At 34.9% G+C, this 19,262-nt stretch overlaps 2 protein-coding genes across 10 annotated transcripts in view; one reads left to right on the top strand and one right to left on the bottom strand.

The window, feature by feature from the left end:
- Positions 1 to 15,903, bottom strand: part of LOC131440510 (uncharacterized) — a 29,757-nt gene extending 13,854 nt beyond the window's left edge. For 2 of the 6 annotated variants that reach the window (XM_058611843.1, XM_058611847.1), the window contains exon 1: positions 15,631 to 15,903. The gene's annotated coding sequence lies outside the window, so the exon portion shown is untranslated. Of the gene's footprint in view, positions 1 to 10,659; positions 10,809 to 15,548 lie in introns of those variants that run through there. The other 4 variants (XM_058611844.1, XM_058611848.1, XM_058611846.1 and 1 more) reach the window with 4 other exon arrangements.
- Positions 1 to 19,262, top strand: part of LOC131440512 (uncharacterized) — a 134,370-nt gene that overhangs the window by 67,670 nt on the left and 47,438 nt on the right. The window lies entirely within an intron of this gene.

Genomic DNA, 19,262 nt, shown 5'->3' with positions numbered 1-19,262 from the left:
AAATTTTTCTAAAGTTTGAGCGAAATCTATACCTATTTTTTATATTTATAAAAAATGGTAAAAATGCAAAATTTCAATTTTTAATAAATTTCTTTATTATCGCCTTCAAAGTACTCTCCTCCTGCGGCAATACATGCATGCCAACGCTTGATCCAATTTTCCATACAAGTTTTATAGGCCGCCGAAGGTAGGCCTTTAGTTCACGCAGCGAATTCTCTTTTATGGTCTCTATGGTCTCAAAACGTTCCCCGCAATGGCAATTTGAGTCTGGGGAAGAGGAAAAAGTCACACGGGGCCATATCTGGAGAGTACGGTGCTTGGTTGATGATATTGGTTGAGTTTTTGGCCAAAAACTGCAACACAACCAACGCTGTGTGAGCCGGCGAAAAAAAAATCAGCTTTTTTGGCACCAGCCGAGAAGCGATACGTTTCTAACCCAAAACATCAGTTAAAATGTGTTCGGCTGATCCATAAGAGATGCCCAACAACACAGCAATCTCTCTAATCGGTACAGAACGATTTTGCAACACGATTTGCTTCGCCGATTCAATGTTTTCTTTAGTAACAGATGTTGTTGGGCGGCCAGGGATCTCATCATGATCCAAGCTTGTACGACCACCTTTGAAGCGTTTATACCACTCGTATGCCTGTGTTTTTCCTAGACACGATTCACCAAAGGCCTTTTCTAACATTTTCAACGTTTCGGAACACTTAAATCCATTTGCAACACAAAATTTGATGCACGCACGTTGTTCCAAATTTTCATCCATTATAAAAATCGCCACACGAAAATTTTTCAACTTCTTTGCCAAACAAAAACTAATCGTACGATATGCGTCAAAATTTGACAGAATGTGTATAAAAATGTTGCCAACGTTGAGAGAATAAAAGTTTACCGATTGGACAAGCGTGGGAATTTTAAAATGAAAATTCCGGTTCTTTTTTGATCATAAGGTAAAATGAATGTAATACCAAGACTTTATTTCAAATAACGTTTTCTGTTGGTCGAATAAGGCAAAGCCTAAAATCCTTTAGCCACAAATATCAGTGCCAGTGCCTTGTTAGTGAATTCTCATTCTCATTTCGAAACTGGGATTTTAGCACAGTTAGTTTTTTAAGGGGGTGAGGGTTTTACGGGCACTGGCCCCTTCCGAAATCAGAAACAGAAACGAAAAAAAAGTTTGATAAATAATTTGTGGGTGTTGATAGTGAGTTTCGTGATGGTCTAAACGCCATATAAACCACATATAATGAAGGTTAAAATCAAGGCAAACTGAATTACAATAACAATATTACATAAAATTTTACTGAATGACAGGAAAAAGAAATTTTCGCGCATGTTACAGTTGGGCAATATTCTTCAGATAAAGAGATTCTGCAGCTGGATCCCACTCACACTTATTTATAGCTAAAAGACGAAAGCAAGCGCACTTCGAATACATGTGCGGCTGGATCCATTATTGTACGTTAGAGAACAGAATGATTACCCACCAATGGACTGAAGTCGGCACAAGTGCTTCGAAGCGGCACGAGTGCCTCGGAGGGAGGCTCAATAGGCCGGATAGATAAGTTTCTTTGGATTGTCATAGAATACTTTTGGAGTGATACCTCAAAATAGAAAAAAAGCAAGTATTAGCGTGCATTAATGAAACAATTGAAGAACGAAATCGTTGTGAAATGGCCTTAAATGAAGCACATGAGCATCGCTATCATGGGTAAAATCAACGGTTGCTTGCTCATCCATCTTGTTCACCTGTTCCTTATTTATCTCTTAGAAATCTATGTGAGTTTCGTTTTATAATTTTAGACCGCTTCTTCCGAAACCTGAAACCGCAACCAGCATAGCCAAAGTAAGTTTGTATGGTGATCAACTAATATGACCTCGAAATTTAGAAGATCCCGATCAAAATATCGTATTATCATATATTTCTCTTTTTGATACTTGTTAGAAAAATTTGGTATTTTAACTTCTGACAAGACCAGACTTATATCAACACTTTTTGTTATAAACTAGTAACGGCTTGATGATCGGGATGTTATTCGTTCTCCACGAATCGAAGTAAGGAAGCTACCCTGAACTACTTCTTTCCTTGCTACTAACGAATGATCTAGGTGGTAGAAGGCGCACCGAGAATTAGATACATAAGCAATCTGCAGTTACATTTAATATCATACGCAAAAATAACAGGAGCGCAGACTATCGCTACGCCAGTTCAATCGCGCCATTCAAATGTTGCGCCTGCTGTGCATGCAAAATGCTGCGCTCCTGTTACTTCTATAAATAAAATTCATGCTAAATAGCGTTTTATAAGTTAAATCTAAATAGTGCAGCGTAATCAACAAGCTGTAATTAAAAATGACTTTTGTCGCTATAATCATCATTAGGAATGTGGAAATAATATTATTGATCGTATTGACCACCCTATGTGTATCGAAAATATCGCAGTCATTATTTCTTAGTTCCGATTCAGTTGCGAATTTATTCAGTAGGGATTTCTTATTGATGAGAATATGATAATAGTATGAACTGATTTCTTCACGAGTGATAATGAAATGAACTTTTTCTGATCATGATTTTCCCAACACTGATTACGCGATATTTGCCCGATATCTACAATTAAACTACCATTCGATGTAAAAGATCCTATCCCAGAAGTAGGGAGAGTGAGAAATACGCACTTTATTGAGTTGGCGGTTCAATGCATAGGGAGCTGGTCTCATAAGTCAGTGTTCGTATGCTCGAACCCCGACCAGAAAGGATTTTTAGTGCCAGTAGATTGTAGATGGTCGGGTAGATGTAAATATCGAACATAATAGACTTGTTATTTCTAAGCTATCATTGCGTAATACCTAATATTTTCTCGTTTTTTTTTTCAATAAAAGAATCAAGAAATAGTATAATAACTGTTCAACAACAATATTAGTTATTGTTTGTTTGACACATACACACAGACACAACTTGATGAATTGAGTCGAATGGTGCTCGACAATTGGCCCTACAACTAATTAATCATACCTAGATTGCGTATTTCACCGATCATTCCCAAGACACAGTTTACCAGCTAAATCCGATCATTGATAATAAATTATTGAGAACGTTCCATTTTCAATGTTCATCACCTGAAACCAAACCTTCACTTTCAGACGGATTTGAAAGTTCTTATTGCTTCCATTATTCAAATTCAAATCCACCTGTAGAAGTTGAATTTCGAAAACTAAAGTTCAACATGTTCGAAAACAACACTGTGAAAACAGGTTTGGAATTTTGATACTGCTCATCCTTATTCTAAATCAGGTTTATAATTAGCGAGTATAGCGTACGAAATGCGCTAGCATGGACGCATTGAAATCCCAAGCACCAATGATACCAACTACCATATGCTCACGAACATCAGAATCAAAACAAAACCGAATATCTCTGCTGCTATTGTATTTTGGTTCCCATTATCGGTCCAAAATTTAAACTTAGTTAGAAGCTATTCCACCCCGGCTATTTAATTTGACTAAAACAAAAAGAGAACTTCAAAATGAATGAAAAACACAAATCAGCGTGAATCATCTGAAGTCAATCTATTGTTCATGCTGCTGATTGCATGACACCAGTAGAGCTTTATGCCATGCATCAGGTATTTCAAGGCTTGTCAGTGACAGTAAAAATCATCAAATCCCGTCCAAAGGTGCCGCTACTAATCGTGTCTGAATCATTTGAGCAGAAATAATGCTTCTTTCATTCAAACTAGCTGAAAACCTGTGCTTTAACACTATTGCACAGGTACTGCTTATTGTTAGCGAACGGCATGAGCAAAAAACTGATTATGTTATTTTATCGTAAGAGAACAATCAGTTCCGTAAGCACTCCGTCGTGTATTTAGGTTTTATTTAGCAAATAACACTTACTCATCGTGTTCCTGTCAAGTCCAGCACTACCCACGAAATGGAATTACCTTCACGACCAAGACATTATGGAAAATCCTGTTCATTTAACTTTAATGAGAAGTTATTCATAAAACTGTTCGATGCTTAAGACTATTAGTAGTTTTTCAATACTATCATAAATTCGCAGCACTTCATAAATTCGCATAAATACGCTTAACTTAGAAAATTTGCCTGAAAGTTTTTGTTGTGTTCTGGTGTTATGGGGCTGCCCATAAAAGCCGTCACGCCGCAAGGAGGAGGGGGGTGTTTCACAAAACGTGACCTTTTGTGAGAGGAACAAGGGGGAGGTTGTTAGAATGTGACGTCCAATATTTTCAATGAGCGCATTTTTGAAATACCAAATTATATTACTGCTTTGCCCTATTTCCTGAAAAAATCTTCACAATCAAGGTTTACATTCTATAGGAAAACGTGTATTTGTTAATGCAAAAGCTTCTTCTTGTAAATAAAGAACAAAGAATAAATAGAAATGAAATATAAAATTCTGTAATTGTAATACCAAGCAAAAGCAAAACATTTATAGAAGACGAATTTTTCAGTAATTTGATTTTCTAGCATTGAGAATAGTATATCATAAGAATTTCTCTTATCTGATTCTGATGCAGTTTATTCAATTGCATTCCATTTGAAGAAGCAACCACTGGATCAATTGTACTTAATGAAATTGGTATGCCTCATCAATAACGAAATAAGATATAATAACAATTCTTGATGCTAAATAGATATTGTCTAATCTATCAAGAAGATTCCTTCGATAAAATATCAAGAAAATATGAAGTATTGCTATGACAGCACAGGAACATCAATACAAGATATGATGGTAAAATTTGTTATTATTTTGATTTTTGTTTACTATTCACATCTACCCAGGAAGTTTTGCTGCTGTGCTCCTGTTACTTCCATAAATTAAATTCATGCATCATCTTAAACATCATCATCAGCATCAACCAGCTGAAAATAAAATAAAGTCTTTTGTCGCTCTAATCACTATGTGGTGCGAAATATTTTTTTAAACTAATTTGGCAAGAAGCATTGCGTAGAGAATGCTGTCAAGTTAACAATATCAATGTGATTACGATCCAAAATTATTATTTTCATGAAACTTTCGTCTAACATTTATTTCACTTAATCTAGTATTCATTTTATTGCGAATGAAACAACGGTTGTGAAATCGAACACGGGATGGGTGGGAGTCAAAAATTGCCAAAAAAAAGCGTGACGTCCTTTATGGACAGCCCCTATCTCGAAAAAAAAATTTTAAATGATTTTACTTTGACTTTGAGATTTTTATATTTATGAAACCGAATATTTTTGTTAAAATTATCTAAAAAAAAGTTTTTCAAAAAAATTTAAAATAATGTATGCCTAAGCTTAGAAATGTAACAAAAAGATGTTTTCGTAGTAAGTGCTGATATAAGTCTGGTCTCGTTAGTAGTTAAAATATCAAAATTTTCTAACAAGTATCAAAATGAGAAATAATTTAGATACGATATGTTGATAGTGATATGCGGGGTAAGTTTTATTGACAATGTTGAATTTCAGCGGCTCTAACATTCAGCCAGTTGTCGTATGTTAGAGTTCAGACCTGGAAGGATTCTTAGTGTCAGTGGGTTGAGTCGGTTGCGAAGTCCAAAAAAGGAATGTAATACCAAAGCTTTGCTTTCGAATTTCAGTTTACAAAGTTTTGTATTTCAAACCCAATTTAATTTAAAACTAGTCTAGTAAAGAAGAGTGACTTAGTTACATTACATAAAAATGGACACTTAACATCTTTCAGAATTTATTAGTTTTTTGATAGTGTTCAAAGAGTTTATTCAAACTGATATATCGGTATAGTGAACCTGCCCGTAAAACATTTGACACGTTTCTTCGAATACTTTGTAACACATGGATCAGTAAGTCCCGAGACTAAAGCAGAGATGGCGCTCGTAGTAAACCAGTAACCACGTCTTTCTAGAGTACTAACCTTTGCTTGAAACGGGTCAAAATTTTAAGTCGATCCGACCAGAAACAGCTGAGTTATCGAGGTTGGAGTAAAGTCCGATTCTAAAGTCCGTCTAAGTCCGTCAAAAGCAAAGATTTGTCGGTGGTTCGCCGAGTTTAAACGTGATCGTACCGACACAAATGACGCGGAACGCTCCGGTAGACCTGTGGAAGCCGTTACACCGGAAAATGTGAGTGAAGTGACAAAAATTATAATGAAAGATCGTAAAGTGAAGCTCCGTGAGATTGCTGAGATGACACAGATATCATATGGAAGTGTATTTACTATCCTTCATGAAAAATTGAGCATGAAAAAGGTTTTTTCCAAGTGGGTACCGCGATTGCTTTCGATGGAACAAAAACAGCCTACCACAAGTCGATGAAAACAATGGCGAAATTGAACGAATTGGGCTTTGATCTGCTTCCCCACCCCCCATACTCGCCAGATTTAGCCCCCAGTGACTACTGGATCTTTGCTGATCTTAAAAAAATGCTCCAGGGAAAAAGATTTGGCTCAAATGAGGAGGTGATCGCTGAAACTGAAGCTTATTTTGAAGCGAAAGATAATTTTTTTTATAAACATGGTATTGAAAAATTGGAAAAACGTTGGAACCATTGTATCACCCTAAAAGGTGATTATGATGAATAAAAAAAAATTGCAAAAAAAATGTTGTTTCCATTGTTAGTCTCGGGACTTATTGATCCATGTGTTACACACAGTATTTATGTATTCTATTTTATATTTTATAGCATTATTTCATTTTCTATTTTTGTCCAAATGTCGAAATGGTAGAAGTGAAACAGGAATAAGCTGGTTGTCCGCATCTTTAGATAACATTGAATGTGTAGTAACTCCAGAACCGAACATCGGACAAACATATAAAGACTGTCTTAGAAAGTATGGACGCAACCAAAAACCGCTGCCATTTCGCAGTGGTTCAGAATCTGTCAATTTTTATGGTTGCGTCCTGTTGTTTATACTCAACTCTAACCACTTGTGCAGTTGTTTATTCGTTTTCATTAGTTTGTTTCGAAATGCGTGGACTTTCAGCAGAACAACGTCGACAAATTGTTTACAAATGGTGCACATAACGCGGACAGTCATTGAGAAAGATAGCAAAAATGGAAGGAGTAAGTGAAAAAGCCGTGCGAAATGCAATCAGGATGTTCGGTGAGGATAACACCTTTGAGGATAAACCGAAAACGGGTCGAAAAAAAGGTCCTGCTAACCCTCAGTTGGATAAACGTATACTGAAGCCGTTCGAGCAAAAGAAAAGGTTTCAGTTCGGGATGTGGCCAAAAAAGTGGGCTTTTCGAAGTCAAATAATCTTCGTTCTAAAGAACGTTTGAATCTTCGAACCGATAAGAAACAGAAACAACCAAAACCTTGTCCGAAACAAGAAGCATCGATAAGGCCGAGGGTTCGAAAGCTGTACAATACGATTCTTGTTGGAAATTTTAACTGCATAATCATGGACGAAACCTACGTGAAACTCGATTACAAATGCTTGCCGGTACCACAATATTATACGGTGCGAGAAGGGCAGGGGTTAAACCAGTCCGAGACATCGATTGAAGTCGAAAAAATTGGTAAGAAAGCTATGGTCTGGCAAGCAATTTGTAGCTGCGGTAGATTTCGAAATCCTTCATCACCACCGCTTCAATGAACAGCGAAATATACATCAAGGAATGTTTACAAAAACGACTTCTACCCATGATTCGAAGCCACAATGATCCTGTTGTCTTTTGGCCAGATCTTGCTTCTTACCACTACTCGAAATCAACGGTAGAACGATATACTACTAAAAATGTCACTTTCGTCCCAAAAGACATGAATTCACCAAATTGCCCACAACTTCGACCAATTGAGGAAATTTGGGTATTAACGAAGGCACATCTTAGGAAACATGTCTCGGCAGCCGAAACCATTCGACAGCTCGAAAAAGATTGGAAAAAAGTGTCAGAACTTGTCGCCAAGAAGTCTGTACGGAATTTAATGAGGAACGTTAATATTCTGTTGTTGTAGTCTAATATTATCAGTATATCGAATAAAATTTTAATATCTAACACTTGTAAATTATTTACTGCGAAATCATAGTGCGTCCATACTTTCTGTGACAGTCTTTAATTTCAGGCTTGAGACTAACCTTTCATTTGTACCTAAGAAAATATCTGTGAAAATCTCGCCATCTCTCTAAAATCGTCAAGATTTGCATTCACCAATGTTTGACCTTTTCAAATATATTTGGTTATATATGAAAAGGTCATTGACCGTGTGCCAAATGGCCTTTATGCAAATGGTGTTTTAAGTTTATTTCATATTGCAATAAACAACATATAAAAATAAAGTTGATTACACATTTCACACAACCACAGTAGCTATTGGAGAAAAACCTGTTTTATCCACCTAATGGTGTAATGATGCCTTTCTCATACGATCCATTTTCGCCTGTACATTACAGCAAAACTTCATAAAAATACTAAAAAGTTTAGAAAAGATTTTCGAAGATTTCTGTTGCATTTACTACATTGATATACTACATTTCAATTTAAGTTAGTGAAAATATTTTCAGTCATATGTGAGAAAGTCAACTGAGCTCCATTTTATCACATTTGATTACTTTTGTCGGTACTTCTGGATCCAAAAACTTACTATCGGCTTAGTGACAATCGGTTTATTCAACCATAGACTTACGTGACCAACAACATTTTTTTTATGATTCTCTATGACTATGATTTGCAAAAGAGGAGAAACTTACTAGCCAATTTAAAGAATTGGTAACATATGAAAAAAATATTTTTGATAAAATATTCTCGAAACCGATATTTTTTCACTAAGCACCCTACCTTCGAACCAGGACGAAAACTTAGATATTTTTATGGTATCTTAAGATCTTTCGTTTGAGTCTAAGTTTGGGAAAATAAATTCAGCCATCTCAGAGAAAAGTGTGTGGCATTATTTTCACATTTTTGGTGCATATCACCCTGCAATTCCGGAACCGGAAGTCGGATCGAAATGAAATTCAGGGACTTTGTATGGGACCGCTAGTTTGTAAAAATCGGTTCAGCCATCTCTGAGAAAATTGAATGACATTATTTATCACTTACACACATACATTTACACACACACATACACACATATGTTTTGTGTCTCGACGAACTGAGTCGAGAGGTATATGACACTTGGCCCTCCGGTCTTCCGTTCAACAGTCTGTTTTCACAGTGATTGCATAGCCTTTCTATATTATAGAGGCAAAAATAGATCCGTTTCTCACAAGAAGCGCTGACAGTACCTCCGTACAGTAGGGAATTTAGATTCACTTGATTTATGCTCTAAAGCAGCGAAAACCAAAAGTTGGATCCAAGCGATATTCTTGTTACTTGAATGTTTGAAATGCACAAATATTTTCTGATCTTGACGAACTGAATCTAATTGCATCTGTCTTTTTAAAGACTTCATATATCTTTGAATGATTATGAACCTTGAATTACATTGACGAGTCATTTACAGTTGTTATAAATGGTACAGCTAGACTCAAGTGTCATTTTTTTGATTGAATGTGCACTATTACTCATTCTGTGATTCAAGATAGGATCTACTTATGACTATCCATGAAACAGTATTAGTTGAATTCGTAATAAAATAATCGATTGTAGGCCATTCGGGCATACTTGATCCCATATTTTCAAATATGTTTGAAATCCATTAAAAAAAATACCCAAAATGTACGAACCCCATTCCATTTCATCACTTTGAAAAACCAGTTCCACTCCAACATAGCACACTACAAAGGCTTTCGCTTCAGATATGAGAAACATTGTTTGTTCTGTCGCTTTTGCGAAATGACTTCATGTGCCTGAAGATGTTTGCAAAATTAAATGAAAACTACTTTTGTCAACTCAAAGCTTAATTCTAATATCGGTTGCACAATTCATAGCATTGCCTGTCGTGATCTCCGTGAGTTGAGATTGAATATTAGGCCTATTTAGTTATATTGTTATTATTTGCAATTTCATTCTGGTCCACACAGCGATCACTATCCTAATTCACTACATCGGCTTCGAAGATATAGACATTCAACAAAGTTAAATATATACAGCGATTTTCTCAATAAACAGGATACTGTCCAGTTCACCATACAATTCACGTTATAGCATTCACAACAATAATCTATCCGATATTTCTAGTGAGGTAAAATTCCCTATATTTCGAGCATCTTGCTTATGGTTTTAGCAGTGTTACATGCTGACCATTGTGTGCAATACAATCAAAGGTCAAACCGGCTGGTAACGTTGGTGGTGTTATAGTAATGTTTACTGCCTCTTGAATCGACCACCGGCGAGCAGTATTCCATTCACTAAAGACAACGACTACCAGCTTGGTCATCTCTTGAACCACTGTGATTCATTTGCTACTATGGCCGTGAGCAGATTCTTCTCGCATAATTATCCTTGGTAAATTGGACTTAGCAGTGTTTAGCATAAATTGTCTGCATTATGTGGTTCCTAATGAAGGAAGAATAAATGTGGTCATATAGCAAAGTTATAATACTGACAGTAAATTTTGAAAGTTTCATCCTAAATAACACAGTTATCAGTTGAAGTGAGCTGTGGAAATTCTCAATGCATACATAAAGTGTCATATTGTAGCGTGATAAATTTTTAGTTAAATAAAAGGTTTAATATACATTTGATTTAGTTGTCTATTGCATTAAAATAAACATATTGATGATAAGATACCTTAATGAAATGTTTGCAATGTGATTTCTATCGGCTGATTGTCGTGTGAGTAATACTACTATTCCTATCTTCTCTGCATCGATACTGTCGCCTTAGACGGATGGCGGTTCTCCCAATTCAATATTACCATTTTTTTGTATGAATATGCTATCATCAGATCAAAAATACGGCATGTTTACACAGCAAAAAATAATGAAATTTATAGTTTCCACAAATCATAAAAGCGTAATTTATGAAATAACTAAATATATTACTATATTGGAAAATCTCTCTATATATCTATATATATATATATATATATATATATATATATATATATATATATATATATATATATATATATATATATATATATATATATATATATATATATATATATATATATATATATATATATATATATATATATATATATATATATATATATATATATATATATATATATATATATATATATATATATATATATATATATATATATATATATATATATATATATATATATATATATATATATATATATATATATATATATATATATATATATATATATATCATCGATAGGTGTTTGAGGCATGACGAGTTGCATAAGTGTTTGGCCGTCGAAGAAAGGAATACTAGATCGTTGAAAGAATCTTATGGCGCGCACATAAGATACATACTTGATGGATGTGATTCGTCATTTCGAACCACGTGCTTAAATGGGTATCAAAATTATTGCTTACTAATGTAGTTTTCGCTTGAAAAAACTGAAACTGACCCAAGGTAGTTTCTTCAAACAAACATTTTTTACGAAACTGTGTTCATTTCGCAGTGGAAACTGGGTTAGGTTATGCATCAAGCGAAAACGACATAAATGATTCAATGACTGTTCTAGAAAACCGTTGTAGGCAGGAAAAGAAGTTTTGCTATCATTTACCAGTTGATGAATTGTGTTCAATGGAGTCAGATGAATAGTATTGGTCATTGCGGGGGCAAGATTAACAAATCAGAAATTTTTTTAATGAATCAATGAAAAGATTGTGTTGTAGAAGCACTAAGGTCAATCTAAGAAATTTTCCTTGCATTTTTCTTTCTTATGATTTAGATTAGACTAAGCGCACACAGTAAGTGGTTATTAGATATCAATCTTCAAGATGATTACCATAATGAATTGAGTCTTATTTCATGTTGCATATTCCGTGAAGAATACATTTGCTCTCCAGAAATAATTTATTCAAATTAAATGATCAGATATCTTTCGGATGCAATTCAGTGGAATATGGGATCACCCTTCATAATTTTAGAGTTCTGGAATAAAAAGTTGTAAAAGGCTTTTTGAATTTATCCACTAAATGAAAAATTACAGTTAGGAATCAGTATTATCTATTTTTCGCAAGCAATCAATTCGCATCACTATTTTATCTCTATAAATCTAGAAATTTTCACATTTTTACGTCCGAAAATGATGTTATTAGACAGATCTGTATTTTTTTATGAATGTATAGTGATGGTTACTGAAATTCTTCATTATTTTTTTAATAATTTTCCGAATATTGGTAGAACTTTCACTGAGTTCGTCAAGAGAAATGACATTCCAGAGTTCACAGACCGTGTCAGTAAATAATAAATAACCGTAACTTTTACATAGGAGTTGGATAAATTTTACGTATCATTCAGTAAAAATAATATTTTACAGATCGTTGCCGCAAAAATTATTACCGAACACAAAAATTGAATTTTTTTTTGTGTATAAGAAACTGCTTCAAAGTTTGTTCTGTCGGGTGAACATTCACGTATGAGTAATTTCATAAAACGGACTGTTCAGAATAGAAACCTGTGCGTTTGTTCAATTTTCGCCCAACAGAAATATTTCATATTTTCACATTAATCTTTGGTGATGTTACTACTTTTGGAGCTAAAGCGAGTGTGTTTCGAATTCCGTTGATTGTAGGTTAAGTAATCAGAAAAATAATGGAAAGAAACGTTGACCACTTAGTCTTTTGACAATTCTTCTGACGAGACGAAGTTCGACGGGTCAGCTAGTATTAAATAAAAACTTTTCTAGATTTCGCAATATTGTTTTTGCTTTACACCAGAATTCAGTTTGATTAGATAGTTGTAAAATTTATGACAGAACGCACTTCTACATTCTCTATTGAATAAATTGAGACACTACTTTTTATGTTTTCCTTTCAGAGCATTCAATCATACGATTTTTTCGGTTCTGTGTATGAAGGAACTCAAAAATAAATTGAAGAAGAATAATATATTCTATTAAGTTGAAAAACCACCTTTGAATTCAACATTTTTATCAGAACACAACGGGAAAAAAATTGAAGAAGACTAACGAAACGAATAGTGGAAATTAAAATTTGCTTCGAGATGTAACTCGAAACCATAACTTTTCCGATCCGGAGAAATTGATTGCCAATTAAATTACCCCCTCTAATCCCGGTAGATTTTGATTTGCCATTTAGACAGATCTGTATTTTTTTATGAATGTATAGTGATGGTTACTGAAATTCTTCATTATTTTTTTAATAATTTTCCGAATATTGGTAGAACTTTCACTGAGTTCGTCAAGAGAAATGACATTCCAGAGTTCACAGACCGTGTCAGTAAATAATAAATAACCGTAACTTTTACATAGGAGTTGGATAAATTTTACGTATCATTCAGTAAAAATAATATTTTACAGATCGTTGCCGCAAAAATTATTACCGAACACAAAAATTGAATTTTTTTTTGTGTATAAGAAACTGCTTCAAAGTTTGTTCTGTCGGGTGAACATTCACGTATGAGTAATTTCATAAAACGGACTGTTCAGAATAGAAACCTGTGCGTTTGTTCAATTTTCGCCCAACAGAAGTATTTCATATTTTCACATTAATCTTTGGTGATGTTACTACTTTTGGAGCTAAAGCGAGTGTGTTTCGAATTCCGTTGATTGTAGGTTAAGTAATCAGAAAAATAATGGAAAGAAACGTTGACCACTTAGTCTTTTGACAATTCTTCTGACGAGACGAAGTTCGACGGGTCAGCTAGTATTAAATAAAAACTTTTCTAGATTTCGCAATATTGTTTTTGCTTTACACCAGAATTCAGTTTGATTAGATAGTTGTAAAATTTATGACAGAACGCACTTCTACATTCTCTATTGAATAATTGAGACACTACTTTTTATGTTTTCCTTTCAGAGCATTCAATCATACGATTTTTTCGGTTCTGTGTATGAAGGAACTCAAAAATAAATTGAAGAAGAATAATATATTCTATTAAGTTGAAAAACCACCTTTGAATTCAACATTTTTATCAGAACACAACGGGAAAAAAATTGAAGAAGACTAACGAAACGAATAGTGGAAATTAAAATTTGCTTCGAGATGTAACTCGAAACCATAACTTTTCCGATCCGGAGAAATTGATTGCCAATTAAATTACCCCCTCTAATCCCGGTAGATTTTGATTTGCCATTTTTTGCATGTCCCTTTAGACTACCATTTAAATTGCAAAATTTTCACTATACGTATAAATTCGAAATATCGCAACAAAATCTCATATAGACGAACTACCCTCAAATATTGAGGTGTTTTACATAGAAAAACGACTTGCAAAAGCAATCCATGGATACACAACAAATGCGATAATTAATTTAAGAGAAAGCGAGATATTAGCCTTTGAAATTTTCTCGCGCTACTAAGAGCGGATGGCACCCATCCCTAGAAAAAGCTAAAACACCTTCCAGTTGTTTGTTGCCGGTACACGGGTGTACCTGTAAGAATTTTTGATATCACAGTTTTATAAATGGGGATCCATATTTTCGAGTAAGAGTAATCCGTAGCGGTCTACCGGTTTACGCAATGTCACTGATAACTTATGAAGAATACAATATTCATAATTAATTCTTTTTTAAAAGGTTTAATAGTTTACATCTATTTTAAGTATTGCCTAGTCCATATCAGAAAAACAGATCGACACAAGTAAGGATAAATGAGAGATCGTACGCGTTTCATAATTTAACGCTTTGCAGTTGGCATATTTGTGGAAAGCTCAAATTCAAAGAGACCCGTATACCTCTTTCGGCTGGAAACACTTGTAAAATTTAGTCTGACTTATATTCAAACATCTAAACAAAATTTCTTGAATCTAATCTATTTATGAAAGAGACTAGCATAGCTAATGAACTTTTTACAAAAACCATCCCTCAAGTGGTTTCTCAAGCACGATCGTTCGAATACAACATTTATTCTTCGATGATAAAAACATTAGCTTCTTTTCTCGGTTCATAAATTAAATAAAATGCTTCAAACACACAACACTTCAATTACTGCCGTCTTCAAAACGGATTAAATTTTTTCAGATGATGTTTCATCTTCCATATAGCTCTCAAAAACACTCTCCCCCGAAAATGAAAAATAGCATCAGCCCAGTGGAATCGTTGAGTACGCGGATAACTCGAATTAACCTCCAACATAATTAATGAATTTAATTCTGAAGCAAGAATCTACACTTAATTTCGCTACGCCACTTAAAATCTGTTATACTTTCGGCCGGGACAAATGCTATAAATCATTCAAAGATCGGTGCAAGTCGTTGAATTCGAGCGCAAAATTAACCCCTGTCCATAGGTTCGTTTCACATCATTTCGGAGCAGAAAATCATTTCCTTGCTTTGTATTTTTGGTCAATGCTAGCACTGCGCTACGATTCAAGCTGCAGATTTCCAAGTCTAGATTCACACACGAAGTATTCAGCTCCTTCGAGTTAATTAGCCAGTCGGACGAATACAATTATGGATGATTTCACCGGGCGGCCGGTAGAACTGGTCGGTCGTAACAATCGACCAGCGATACGCGCTTCGAAAACCACTATCACTATCACTGGATATAAACACATTAAACCGCATACATTCCTATCAGCGATACACGACTTCATATCTGGTCTATCAAGAACCGCGTTTTATCACATCGCGTGTCCGCACAGCACTCACCAATCAGAAATCGTGATCAGGACTAACCTGTATCGATCGTCACACAACAAACGAAACAGACCAACGCAAATGTTTGCACGCGCGCGCTTCCAAAAACTACGTCTTCTTGCAGTGCCAATACTTCCGAGACTGAGTTGATCTCAAGCAGATCGGCAGCATAAACAAGCCGGAATAAATGTAAATAAGCGTGTTTTCCCACCCCTACTTCCAGCCGAACGGTGCTGTGGGCTGGTAGCGATCACAAGGGGCAGAAATCATATGTGAGGATTTATTTTATTAACACTTCTCTCCTGTCGTTTATGACAGAAACGCTATAACTATAAAAAATTATGTCTCTACACTTTCGTGGAATAGATTGTCGGAGTTACATCGTTTCGACTCCATCATGTTTTTGGTATTATAAGGTTTTCTATAACTTAAAATGACATAAACAACGCTAGTATAGGAACTATTAAGCTAATAAACCAATTTAAATAATTCTCGTAGCAATTTATCCTTGCAATGCAATCAGCAATAATAAAATAAATTCCATAATAATACAACAGTGAAAAAATATTGTTTTAAGTTATTTAATATTGTTATAGATAGAATGAAAAAAACATATTTTTCAAACAAAACCTTACTAAAGCATTCTATTCAAACACTCAACCAGGATTAAATTAGTTATTGCCTATTAGATCCAATCCATTATAGAAGTTTTCAGGGCAACTAGCGTTTTGAAGGAAGATAAATGTAAGCTTGTAAACAATTTCTGCATGCCTTCATAAATGCATTAATCAGGGAAAGCGAAAGACCACATTTTCATCTTCTCAAAATCATCAGACCCAGAAGAGGTTAAGCATCGAAATCAAGCTGATAACGCTATTCCACAATCCTTGGCTTAATTCGCATATCAGTAATGCAGTTTCGAAATAAATACATTATAAGAGTTTAAATATAGTCTTACCAAATAATAATTTGGTGGGCTCTGCGCACTTCGATTATAAGAGAAATCATTCGACTCATTCGTTTCTCGGTAGTGTTGACGAATCTTCTTCCACTGACTAAATCTTACGAGCCTGACTAATTTAAATTACTAAGTAATATTTTTAATAAATATTTATTGGAATATCAGTTAAAATTAAATTATTAAGATTTAAATTGGATGTGAAATTGTATAACGAATCTAAGTATTCGACGATTTGCTATACCGAACTAGGTTTCAAGTGTGTAGGCTTCAATCTAGAGAATCGAAGCTTCCAAACGAACACAAGATAGTTATGTCGTTTTCGCTTGATACCAAACCTAACCCAGTTTCCACCCTAACTGCTGTCAAACCGTTTGTTTGAAGCTAGTTTCGAACCTAGTTTTAACGTTGTTGAACTGAAAATCGAGTCAGTTTCGAACCTGGTTGTTATATCAGGTTTGCTCAAACCGCCGTTGCTAAGAGCGAAAACAACACAGTTTCGTGAAAAGTGTTTGTTTGATGAAACTACCCTGGGTCAGTTTCAGTGTTCTCAAGCGAAAACGACATTAGAATGCATCTTGGGCCCATAGTAGAAATGGAAATGTTTGGTTTGCCAACACTTGACAAATCAAACTTTATTCACAATTCAAATAGTTTGTGGAGACTTACAATATCTTCCGTTATTCACATCAACATGTGACAACAGTTAAATGGTATTAGTAATGGTAGGATTGAAGCAAATGACATCTGGTCGGTTGACCTCTCTGATGTTAATTGCTTAGATATCACTGACACAGGATTGGTTGCTACACGAGTGTTAGTTACGGAATTCCCAAAGACGCTTAATCGTTTCAATAATAGTTTGATTGTGCGCTGAAACAGTGGGATAGGCTGTAAAGTGCTAACAGATTCCGTTAATTTTTTGCATCCGCTAGAGAAAAGCTATTAAATACTGTAATAACTTCCCATACACAATTCACCAGTGTTGATGTATAAATGAAATACGAAACAATTTAACAACCATTAGCAACTAGAATGTTAGTCAAATAATAATTAAATGAATGCATGAATGAATGTACATGAAAAACAATGCAAACAAATTTGTGATGCTGATGGTAGTTGGAGAGCTCTTGGTGAACTTGAGATCTCTGCCAGCTCATGCTAGAGTTTTTTTTTGTTCATATGAACTGATCTTTCGATTTCAGAACCATGATAAAATAAATACTGATCACGCTAATCCTACGATGGGAAACAATTAGTAACATTGAGCTGAATCAATTTACCTCGGTATTGCGTTCGTAATTATAGAGTGCATTTAAAAGGTGCCATTGTATACCAATATCGGTCTTAAGCTCAGCGGTGCGTTTTATAACTTCGTTTATATGAAAACTCAACCTTAATAAAGGGTGATTTTTTAAGAGCTTGAGAACTTTTTTAAACAATAAAACGCATAAAATTTGCAAAATCTCATCGGTTCTTTATTTTAAACGTTAGATTGGTACATGACATTTACTTTTTGAAGATAATTTCATTTAAATGTTGACCGCGGCTGCGTCTTTGGTGGTCCATTCGGAAAGTCCAATTTTGGGCAACTTTTTCGAGCATTTCGGCCGGAATAGCCCGAATTTCTTCGGAAATGTTGTCTTCCAAAGCTGGAATAGTTACTGGCTTATTTCTGTAGACTTTAGACTTGACGTAGCCCCACAAAAAATAGTCTAAAGGCGTCAAATCGCATGATCTTGGTGGCCAACTTACCGGTCCATTTCTTGAGATGAATTGTTCTCCGAAGTTTTCCCTCAAAATGGCCATAGAATCGCGAGCTGTGTGGCATGTAGCGCCATCTTGTTGAAACCACATGTCAACCAAGTTCAGTTCTTCCATTTTTGGCAACAAAAAGTTTGTTAGCATCGAACGATAGCGATCGCCATTCACTGTAACGTTGCGTCCAACAGCATCTTTGAAAAAATACGGTCCAATGATTCCACCAGCGTACAAACCACACCAAACAGTGCATTTTTCGGGATGCATGGGCAGTTCTTGAACGGCTTCTGGTTGCTCTTCACTCCAAATGCGGCAATTTTGCTTATTTACGTAGCCATTCAACCAGAAATGAGCCTCATCGCTGAACAAAATTTGTCGATAAAAAAGCGGATTTTCCGAATGGACCACCTAAGACGCAGCCGCGGTCAACATTTAAATGAAATTATCTTCAAAAAGTAAATGTCATGTACCAATCTAACGTTTAAAATAAAGAACCGATGAGATTTTGCAAATTTTATGCGTTTTATTGTTTAAAAAAGTTCTCAAGCTCTTAAAAAATCACCCTTTACTTGTTAAGCTGTTCGGAACGCTTACTCTAACGAATGTTATAATACATTAATTGACATGTTTTTGACCTCAAGGAGAATAGCAATCAAAGATCAAAGAATAACGAATCATGTGCCCTTTTTCGCAGCATCACGACATCAGAGTGACAGATATTCTGATATTTAACGAGACTAATTCTCAAGTAACGCAATATCATAAAAGTCACTGACTAGAAGTATCAAGGAGGGATAAAGCGCTTACTTTTGCCAGTCACAGGAAGAATGTTTTTATCAATTAAAATTGTCAATTATAACTGCAACAGGGAAGCTGATTACCAAAAGATACAATGATCTGAACAAGAACAATGTTACCATCAGTA

Source organism: Malaya genurostris, chromosome 1 (assembly GCF_030247185.1).
Source record: "Malaya genurostris strain Urasoe2022 chromosome 1, Malgen_1.1, whole genome shotgun sequence".
Lineage (NCBI taxonomy): Eukaryota > Metazoa > Arthropoda > Insecta > Diptera > Culicidae > Malaya > Malaya genurostris.
Note: the sequence above shows the minus strand (reverse complement) of the source record. Positions and strands in the feature narration are given on the sequence as shown.